The 10130-nt window shown below is 58.7% G+C and overlaps 1 pseudogene; it reads left to right on the top strand.

Moving 5' to 3' along the window:
- Positions 1 to 64: 64 nt before the first annotated feature.
- On the top strand, positions 65 to 9874 carry LOC117084129 (annotated as a pseudogene).
- Positions 9875 to 10130: the final 256 nt, after the last annotated feature.

Below are 10130 nucleotides of genomic sequence, written 5' to 3'. Positions count from 1 at the left end.
GGGGCAGGGTGGGTGGTGGCACTGGGAGGGGGTGAGGGTATGGCCCATGCCCTCCTCCTTGCAGAATGTCTGCCACACACTCTGGTGCTCTGTGGGGACCACCTGTCACTCCAAGCTGGATGCAGCCGTGGACAGCACCCAGTGTGGGGAGAATAAGGTAAGGGATGTCCCCAGTCCCGGCGGTGGGTGTATGAGATGCCAGACCTGCAGGAGGGTTTTTATAAAGTTTAAATAAGCCAGGTACTTAGTACTGGCCTGTCCCATGGTGTCCCCGGAATACTGTGAGTGCTCAAGCTTACCACCAAGCTTGTTGACCACAATCCTCAGGAATCTCTCATCAAAATCCTCTGCTGATTCCGCACTCAGGGTGCAACTTCACACAGCGAGGGAGAGCCCCACATTGGGTGCCATATGGTGTAACCAGGCCCTGGGGTCAGCCCCGGCTCACAGTCTTGCTTGTGCTCCTAGCAGAGCCCTGTACTCTCTGCAGCCCAAGGCCCCATCTGCAAAGTGGAGGCATTGGGGCCAGGGCTTGATTCCATGATTCCCCAGGGTGTCTTCAGCTGAGTCAGCATGCAGGCTGTTTTACTCCCTGCTCAGCTCCTCCCTGTGGTCTGAGTCACAGATGATTGTGATGATTGTAAAGGGGCCTCTCTCACCTTCCATCCTTCCCCTCTGTGCCTTTCTCAGCCTTCCCACCCACCTTGTTCTCACTAGGGTGAGGATTACTGATAGGCTGGGGGGTGGGGTGGCTCTACCTCCCTCTGTCTCGGTAGTGGTGTCTCAATGAGGAGTGCATGTCTGTGGGCTGTGGGTCCAAGGCCATGGATGGTGGCTGATCTGGCTGGAGCGCCTGGTCCATCTGCTCCCGGAGCTGTGGTGTGGGCGTACAGAGCGCCGAGCGGCAGTGCATGCAGCCTATGTGAGTGTGGGGCCCAGGGTGCCCTGGGCAATGGGACAGAGGGACCCAAGCAGTCAGCCGATTGCAAGAGCTTGGCTCTGTCCCAGCCCCTGGCTCTGAGAAATGTCCTCATAATGGTCAGTCCGAGTGTCCAGGCCACTTTGAGACACTTTCAAGCAGTGTTCTGGAGGCTGACAGGGTCCCCACTACTGACCTCTTTCCAGAGAGGGGGACACTGAGGTCCACAGATTGGAGAGACTCATCAGAGGCCACATGGCAAAGCAGCTGCTGGCTGGAAGGAGGCAGGAGAGGGCAGTGGGGAAGAGCATGGGTTCCAGACCTTAGATGGCTCCAGGTTCAAATCCCATCTTCATCCTTTCTCTGGGCCTCATTTTCCCCACCTATATAACAGCAGTGCCCATCCAGTAAAGTTGTAGTCAAGGGCAAATGCAGTTTTTGCAGGCCAAGCCCTCAGTCTTGCAGCTTGTCTGTAGGGGGCACTCAGCAGGAGGGGCTTGGTGGCCTCAGAGACACAACAAGAGTCTGAGATGAGACTGGGGGCAGCTGGGAGGATGGGCCAGCACTGAAGGGATGGCCTGAGGTGTGTGACTTCACCTCTCTGGGCCTCTGTTTCCCCATCTAAACGGGGTGGTGTGAAGATCTGCTGAGACATAGAGGCCAGTGGTACCATAGACCTGAGGTACTACCCGGCTAATCTTCACCTCAGGAGGCCACCCGGGGCAGGCATGGGGTTCACAGCCAGCCCCACCCAGGGCCCTGTGCTTATCTAATACTGGCCTGTGGCCCTCCTGCCTCTTGACCTCCAGGTCTGAGCTGGGTGGGGGCCAGCGACCCTGGCTTAGATGCAGAGGGTTTCAGGAGCTGTGCTCGGTCAGACCTCTCAGCTGGCTGGGGCCCTGGGCGCTTCCTTTAGACCCGGGCTGGGGGTACTGCCACCAGGAGGGAGGCTGAGGACTCAGGGGTTCGTTAGGATGCTGGTGTCATGGGCTGGAGACTCGGAGCAGTCCCTCCAGCCAGTGCCAGTCATGCCTGCAGCTTGTCCCAGCTTCTCAACAGCCCTCTGCAGAGGCAGCCCCAACCTCACTTTATACAGGAGGAAACTGAGGACCAGAGGGTGGCTGAAGATTTGCCCCTGATCACACAGCAGGTTGGGGGCAGAGCTCAGGCTTCCTGCTGCCACCTCCCCGCAGGTCCTTACAAACAGGGAGGGTGTGTCTGGGCCAGAGGGTGGGCAGCCCAAGGGAGGGAAGTATTGTGCACAAAGCTGGGCGGCAGGGATCTCGGGGTGTGGGTGCAGGAGGAAGCCGCTTGCTCTGGGCTGTGGCCAGGCAGTAGTATTCACCAGGCCCTGGGGCCCACCCCGCTCATCCCCACAGACCCAAATATAAAGGCAGATACTGTGTGGGTGAGCGGAAGCACTTCCACCTCTGCAAGCTGCAGGCCTGCCCCGCTGGCCGCCCCTCCTTCCCCCACGTCCAGTGCAGCCACTTTGACGCTACGCTCTACGAGGGCCAGCTGCACACATGGGTGCCCGTGGTCAATGACGGTGAGTGCTGCCTCCCATGGAGACACTGAAGCTCAGAGGGCTGGAGGTGTGTGGGTCCAAGGTTACCCTATGATGCAAGCAGGAGGCCCAGTCTCCACCCCAAGCCTGGGCCACTCCCACTGTCCCCTGGGGCTGCTGCTCACCCCTAGCTCCCCAGTCTACAACCTTGCAGATAGCTACCAGCCCAGCCGGAGCCTCCAGCATGTTGTAGCTGCTTGGGAGCCTCTAGCCTGCTATGGATGTGTGTCACAGAGGGGTCTTCCTCTTCCTGGTGGCCTCCACACTCCTGCCCCAGCTGTTGCTGATGGCTCTTCTACTTGGGCCCCCAGTGAACCCCTGCGAGCTGCACTGCCGGCCCTCAAATGAGTACTTTGCCGAGAAGCTGCGGGACGCTGTGGTCGATGGCACCCCCTGCTACCAGGTCCGGGCCAGGTGGGACCTCTGCATCAACGGCATCTGCAAGGTGTGCCTGGTTAGAAGAGGCTCTCCCAGCACTGGCTGCCCCCAGCCCCACTGGCGGGCCCCAGGTTCTCTCCTGGGTCCCTCCTGGTCCTCTTCAGGCCACCCTCCCCATGCTCTACCATTGGATTTCCCAGCCCCCACCCTCTATGATCTCTAAGGCAAAGCCCCTGCCACACCTCCTGGCACTGGGGACCCCTCCCAGTCAGGCCTCACTTCCCTGCATCTCCTTGGATGCCTGCACCAGCACCACCCCAAACAGGAAGCTGGAGCCCAGGCAGTGACTTGACCTCTTGCTGGCTGGCTGACCCCAGGCAGTGGTTTGCTCCCTGATAGAAGGGGTTAAATGAGGTGGCACAGGTGACATGAAGGGCTCTGAGCCCCGAAGAATAGTACTCAGTATTTGGTAACAATTTCTATTCTTATTTTTAATAACAACGATGGCCTCTCCTCTTTGCCCATGTCCCTAGCCACCTACTTGTCCCTGCTTCTTGCCCTCTAAGCCACTGGTGTATCAAGGCCTGGGCTCCGAGGAGGACCAGCAGGGAGGTGCCAACCCCCAATGCCTTCCCTGCATGTGCTGGTCAGGAGTGCATCAGATCCCCTGCTTGCCCGCAGCCTTTGCAGAACTCTTCCCTTCTCTTGTCTCGTGATGCTCACGACATGCCTTTAAGGGAGGGGTGGATCTCCCCATCTCACATCTGAGGAAACTGAGGCTCAGGGAGGTAGAGAAGTTCACCTGAGTCAGAGGCACAGCTGGGGTGGGGCAGGGCCAGAGAGAGGCCTCCCGACCCCCACTCCCAGCTTTCTCCTCCTGACCCTGGCTGGCCCCCGGGACTGGGACCACAGAGGGCTGACCGCCAGCACCAGGGGCCTCCCCTCCTTGTGTGTTGCAGAACGTGGGCTGTGACTTTGAGATTGACTCCGGTGCTATGGAGGATCTCTGTGGCATGTGTCACGGCAATGACTCCACCTGCCACACCGTGAGCGGGACCTTCGAGGAGGCCGAGGGCCTGGGTATGGGGTGGGACCGCTATTGGGGAGGGGTGTGCTCTTCACCTGGTGGCCCCTTCCCCATCTCCCCTGGGCCCCTGTCCTTCGTCTTGTGGTCCCCACCCAGCCTGGAGATGGCTAAGCAGGGAAGCCTTGCTGGGGTGGAATTCTTGCAGGAGTCAGGGGACCCCTGGCCCACATGCAGAGACCTGTCCCCATGGGGAGTCCTCCTGTCCCAGAGACCCCAGGCAGGGCCAACCCGGCTTGTGTGTGGCCCCTGGGCCTTTCAAAGAATGGTAGTCTCCTCCTGAAGCTTCTGAGACCCCCAGCTCCGTGCCCTCACCTCCGGTCTGTTTTGCACGCATTGCTCAAATACTGACTGTGTGCTAGGTGATGGGGACATGCAGGCGAAGGGCTCAGTCCTGCAGGGGGCAGAAGCTTCTGGTGTGACCAGTGCAGTGGAGGGAGGCCCAGAGGGCTATGGGAGCACCGAGGAAGAAGGTCCTGGCCTGGGGAAGTCAGGGAAGGTTTCCTATAGGAGGTGGAAGTTGAGCTGAATCATAAAACTCAGAAGAGATGGAAGGGGCCTTCCAAATGGAGGAAAGAGCTTGTACCAGACCCTGGAGGCAAGAAGAGAAGGCAGGACCAGCTATGGGGCCTTGAATGTCAGGCTGAGAAGCTTAGACTTCATCCCGGAGAGCAGTGCACTGTGTTGGATAAAGCACTGGCCCTGGAGGCTGCTCATATCCCAGCAGGACGCTCATGCACGTTACTATCCCTGTCTGCCTCACTCTGCTCATCTGTAAAATGGGGATAACAATAGTACCTAGGCTATAGGGCCATTACCCATGAGCTTACACATGTGAAGTGCTGAGAGTAGTGCCTGGCATGTGACGGAAGGGAATGAATAAAAGCAGGCCGCATGGGGATGAGGAGGGTGTCCCAGGAGAAAGGCCTCAACACTTTGGTTTTTTCAGAAAGAGAATGCCAGCCGGCCTTTAGTGTAAGGGATGGATCCAGCCTTGTGATGAGACCAGCTTAGGTCCCCAAGTGAGGGGTGATGGGGCATGGCCACGGGGTCAGGATTTGTGGCACCTCTGTGAGGTTTTGGTGGTCTATGACAGATCTGAGCAATTTGGGGAGCTCAGACTTTAAAGCTAATGGTGAAATCTTTGGCATCAGCAGGTGGAGGCAAGTGGGGAGAGACGTGAGGGAAGTGGGTGGGGATAAGCAACCTTTTCACCCTGGGCACAACCTACCCACAACCCTTGGCTGACAGAGTATGTGGACGTGGGGCTGATCCCAGCCGGCGCATGCGAGATCTACATCCAGGAGGTGGCCGAGGCTGCCAGCTTCCTGGCACTGCAGAGCGAGGACCCAGAGAAGTACTTCTTCAGTGATGGCTGGTCTATCCAGTGGAACGGGGACTACGAGGTGGCAGGGATCACCTTCACATATGCACGCAGGGGCAACTGGGAGAACCTCACATCCCCGGATCCCACCAACGAGCCTGTCTGGATCCAGGTGTCTGCCTCCCAAGGCTCAGGTGGGGGGAGCAGAGGCGGAGTCCTCAGGCCCAACACCCCTCATGGCAGGTCTCATCCTGGAGGCGTGAGCCCTGGGTCAGTCACACAGCTTGGCTCTGAGCGAGGCCCTCCTGCTGTGGCCTCTACCTCGATTTTCTCATCTTTAAAATGGCCCAATCATGTAGCTGCAGTTCACAGAGGTGGCTGGGGTCGGCTCCTTTAGGACTGGGTGGATGGAGAAGACACCTCGTGCTCACAGGCTCCTGCCTGCCCACCCAGCTGCTGTTCCAGGAGAGCAACCCCAGGGTGCGCTACGAGTACACCATCCACAGGGAGGCAGGTGGCCATGGTGAGGTCCTGCCACCCGAGTTCTCCTGGCACTATGGGCCCTGGACCAAGTGCACAGTCACCTGCGGCAGAGGTGAGAAGTGGGGCAGGCACAGCCCCGCCAGCAGGGTCTTCATCTCTGGACAGGGATGCTGGCTTCAGCTTCTAGCTCACTAATGGGCCACCACGGGTTTGGAAGTTGGCTTCTCTGAGCCTCAGTTCCCCATCTGTGAGATGAGGCTGGCAACTGCCCCATGTCACAGGCCCACTGGGAGGGTAAATGGATGAGGCAGGTGGGTGCTGGCTCGCGGCGCGTGCTCAGTGTGATGACAAAACGTGCTCATTATGATGACAAAACGAAAATGGAGAACTGGACAGATACCTTCCAAAGCTAGGAAACCCATGTTATCTAATACAGCTGTATTTTATTTTATTTTATTATTTATTTCACTTGAGATGGAGTCTCACTCTGCCGCCCAGACTGGAGTGCAATGGTGCGATCTTGGCTCCACCTCCCAGGTTCCAGTGATTCTCCTGCCTCAACCTCCTGAGTAGCTGGGATTTACAGGCACGTGCAACCATGCCGGCTAATTTTTCATTATTAGTAGAGATGGGGTTTCACCATGTTGACTAGGGTGGTCTCGAACTCCTGACCTCAGGTGATTCGTCCACCTCGGCTGCCCATAGTGCTGGGATTACAGGCGTGAACCACTGCGCCTGGCCTAACACAGGTGTCTTTAATTGGATAAACGTGAAAACCAACACATATATTTGCAGCACTAGACATTCGGGGAATTGTCTTTCAGCAAATTGGCTGCTTCGCAGGTGGACTACTTGGGAGTGTCTGCAGAGGCAAGTGCCCCATGGTGCCTGGAACAGACAAGGATTCTTTGTCTCAGGCAGGAAGTCCCAGGTGCACAGTCCAAGCTGGTGGGATCTGGAGCTGATTGGCCCTCAGCCACACCATCCTTGCTACAGCAGCCTCCCCTCACTCCTCTTGTCACAGATGATGTCCTCCCTTCCAGGGCTCTTATCCTGTACTGGGCAGGAAGAAGGAGAGGGGAAAGGGCTGACTCCCAGCGAGGGACTTGTGCCTTTTTCTGCCCAGCCAGGACTGTGTCCCAAACCCCGCTAGTTGCAAGGGAGCGGCAGTGGGTTCTGTTTTCAGCAGGTCTCATTGCTCCTTGAACTAAATCAGAATCTGTTGGTGAGGAAAGAGGGGGATGGGTGTGGAACTGGCAGCTCAGGGGAGGGATAACTTACACTCTGGACCACAGGGTGGGGGTGGAGCCGAGAAGGCAGAGCCACCTGCAGAGGGGGTTCTGTGGCTGGGCCTCAACAGGCAGTATGGGAGTAAGTGTCTGAGGTGAGGAGCATGGCCATGCAAAGGCCCCAGGATGGGCAGTGGCGGCGAGTGTGAAGGACAGGAGCAGTGCCAAGGTTGGTGCAGGGGTGGAGAACAGGGGCTGCCCCTTATTGCCCAGTTTCTTTTCCAGATATTCTCTGAGCCATTGGGAAGGGTATGGACAGTGGGACGGCCTTGACGCCATAACTGGGTTTGCATGCTAGCAGCAGATGGCATGGATCGAGCTATTAGGATGTGCAGGGCACAGGCCGAGCCTGCACATGCAAGAACACACGCAGTCCTCTCTCCAGGGCTTGGAGGAGGCAGGATTGTTGCTCCCATTTCCCAGAGGAGGATGCTGAGGTTCAGAGAGGCCAAATGAGCTGCCCAGGCATCTCAGCTAGGAAGCAGAGGGTCTGGGCACCCAACCCACTAAACCTCCACACTCTGCCACCCCTCCAGGGACAGTCAGAGGGGAGGCTACATAGGAGAGGGTGAGTGAGGACAGCAAGGAGGCGATGGTGGAGGTCTGCCTTCATCCTGACATGGGGAGTAAGGCGCTGGGAGAATCTAGCAGAAAGGGTGTCTTTGGGTCTTGGGCAGTGGGCACCTGGGTGCCAGTCCCAGGCTGAGCCCCATGGCCCCTAGGTGTGCAGAGGCAGAATGGATACTGCTCGGAACAGCAAGCAGGGCCCGTGGACGAGGAGAACTGTGCTCCCCTGGGCCAACCCGATGACTGCCAGAGGAAGTGCAGTAGCAGCCCTGCCTTGCCAGGTGAGCCCGCCTCCACTCCGCCACGAACTCCCCACCCCTGCCACAGGCCCCTACATCTGGGTCCCCAGGGGCCCTGGGGAGGAGCAGAGGGAGCCAGGCTTTCATTCTTTTCCCAAGGCTGAAGCACCAGCCCCCAGTCCCCGTCACCCCAGCCTGGGCCAGCCTGGACACCTGTGGTCCTCCTCTTTGGGCCCCTGGATGTGGAAATAGGCCTCAGGTCACACTAAGTTTCCCTGAGGGGAGGGTGGCAGGAGCAGAGGGGCTGTGCCATGTTACCAGGCTTTGAGGGCAGGACACTTACCTGGGCTTGGAGCTCTGAAGAATCATCCACTGGCCTCAGCCCCAGCTCTGCCCAAACCCTGAGGGCCTGGAAGCCCAGCCTGGCCCTCCCTGCTGGTGAGCCTGCTGATGCCACGGTGATGCCACCCATGTGCCCTCACCAGGTGATGGGCAGGTGAGTGGCAGCTGTGCTCCAGCTCCTGTGGGCCTAGGGGCCTCTCCTGCCGGGCCATGCTCTGCATCCCAGCATGGGGCTGGATGAGCAGAGCGCCCTGGAGCCACCCGCCTGTGAACACCTTCCCTGGACCCCTACTGAAACCCATTGAAACTGCCATGTGCCCTGTCCAGCCACCTGGGCTGTGGGGAACTGGTCTTAGGTGAGTGTGGGATGGGAGGGGGCCCGCCTCCAGCTCCACCCTTGGTCTTTGGCTACAGGTAGGCAGACAGCCTTCCTGGAGCCCTCGTGGGTAGGAGGGAGCCTGGGCATTCCAGAGTCCAGCCCCTGACTCTAAAGCCTCAGGGATCAGGAAGCCCCTAGCAACCATGTCCACAGCCATAGCCTTGAGCTGGGCAGGACCAGAGAGGGCTGTCTGGGGTCTCTGCCACTCTGACATAGGGCAGTGGACAGGTTACCCAGCCATGCCCCAGCGTCCCCTGGCAGCCTGCCTCCCAGCCTAAGCCCCTCACCCTGGCTTCCCTTACAGTGCTCAGTGACATGTGGGGAGGGCACTCAGCACTGAAATGTCCTCTGCACCAGTGATACTGGTGTCCCCTATAACGAGGCCCAGCAGCCAGCCAGCGAAGTCACCTGCTCTCTGCCACACTGTCGGTGGCCCCTGGACACACTGTGCCCTGAAGTCTCAAGACAGCTGCTCCTCCAGCCATGAGCTCTTCAATGAGGCTGACTTCATCCTGCGCCACCTGGCCCCAGGCCATTCACCTGCCTCATGACTCAAGCCAGCCACCATGGGCAACGGCATTGAGGAGGAGGCCCTAGAGCTGGACATGCAGGGGCCCGTGTTTGTGGATAACTTCTACTATGACTACAATTTCATCAACTTCCACAAGGATCTGTCCTATGGGCCCTTTGAGGAGCCCGATCTAGACCTGGAGGGGACAGATGATCAGACTTCCTGACCAGACAGCCGTCCTGCTGTGCCTTCCATGCGTAGCCCTGTGCCTGCCACAGAGCCTCCTGCAGCCAAGCAGGAGGGGCACCGGGATCTTGGTCCCCTAGGCCTTGACTCAGCCACACTGGCTGCTCCCTACCCCCACCCTCAGAGCAGACCCCTGGGAACCCTTTGATCAATTTCCTGCCTGAGGAAGATGCCCCCAGGGGTGCCCCAGATCTTGAGTTCCTCAGCCTGCCCTGCAGGTGTGAAGTTTGAGGCAGGAATGATGAGCTTGGGGGGATAAGGGAGCCCAGCAAAGGCCAGCGGCAGAAGCGGGTGGAGGAAGGGCCTCAGATGGGCAGGACAGCTTCTGCTGGGCCTGTTTGGAACTCAGGGGTTCAGAAATCTCAGATTTGGGCCCTGAGCTGGGTCCTGGAGTCAGCTGGGCCAGCATTTGAGTCTTTGTCCCACTGGCTGCTGAGTGACTCTGGGCAGTTTCTTTGCTTTGCTGGGACACTGTTTTCTCATCTGCAAAACTGGGACAGCTTGGGAGAGGAGGGTTGGGAGGATTAAATGAAGGAACTCAATGAAGCACAGGGCCAGGCACAGCATGACACTGGCACAGACTCAGTTTAGGGTTTTCAGACGCGCACCTAATAACAACAAAGCCTGATGGGCTGGGCCCCGGCTGTGAAACCTTTCTCCTCCTCTCCTGCCCATGGGCTGCTGCAGGTCCTCTGCCCTGTCTCTCAGGCAGAGTGTTGTCTTGCCCATATCTCTGCCCACTGCTGCGTCAGGGCTCCATCCCGGGGCCCCTGCCCAGGCCTCTCAGGTGTGTCCCGTGTGA

The sequence above is a fragment of the Trachypithecus francoisi genome, unplaced genomic scaffold, assembly GCF_009764315.1.
Source record: "Trachypithecus francoisi isolate TF-2019V2 unplaced genomic scaffold, Tfra_2.0 Contig00443, whole genome shotgun sequence".
Lineage (NCBI taxonomy): Eukaryota > Metazoa > Chordata > Mammalia > Primates > Cercopithecidae > Trachypithecus > Trachypithecus francoisi.
Note: the sequence above shows the minus strand (reverse complement) of the source record. Positions and strands in the feature narration are given on the sequence as shown.